Here is a 577-nt window from a genome sequence, read left to right as displayed (position 1 = left end):
CTAAAAAAAGAAATGTTTGTGTGGAAGTAAGCTATAGTAAGGCTGAGGTTAAGAGTTTGATTAAAAGGAAACTGAAAGAGAAATGGCAAGAGCTGTGGGCTAAAAATGGCAAAGGTCGGTTCTATTATAACATTCAAAGGAAAGCAGGAGAAATGAGAGGAAGTACTGGAAATAGGAAGATGAAGATATGGTATCAAAATTGAGATTTAGGGATAGTGGTTTAAATACTACATTGAAGTTAATCAAGAAACACACTACAGGGGAATGTGAGATGTGTAGAGTACAAGAAACAGTGGAACATGTTTTAATGAGTTGTCCCAGGTTCAGGCAGGAGAGGGAATTATTTAAAAAATATTGTTTTAGGAGGTGGGATGAACTTTAGTTTACCGGATGCATTGGGACAAAGGTCAGGGAATATAGGATACAGAGCACTTATTAGGTTTTTAGAGAGCACAGGGTTACACAAGATAATATAAGGTGAACTGAGAAGGGTTATTTTGGTGTGGTGGTAGGTAGGGGCCGTTCTGATCCACACTCCAGTCTGGAAGTGGCGGTAACGCACCTAAAGCTCGTTGCC

The sequence above is a fragment of the Monopterus albus genome, unplaced genomic scaffold, assembly GCF_001952655.1.
Source record: "Monopterus albus unplaced genomic scaffold, M_albus_1.0 scaffold127.1, whole genome shotgun sequence".
NCBI lineage: Eukaryota > Metazoa > Chordata > Actinopteri > Synbranchiformes > Synbranchidae > Monopterus > Monopterus albus.
The sequence above is the reverse complement of the archived record's forward strand: the minus strand, read 5'-3'. Positions refer to the sequence as shown.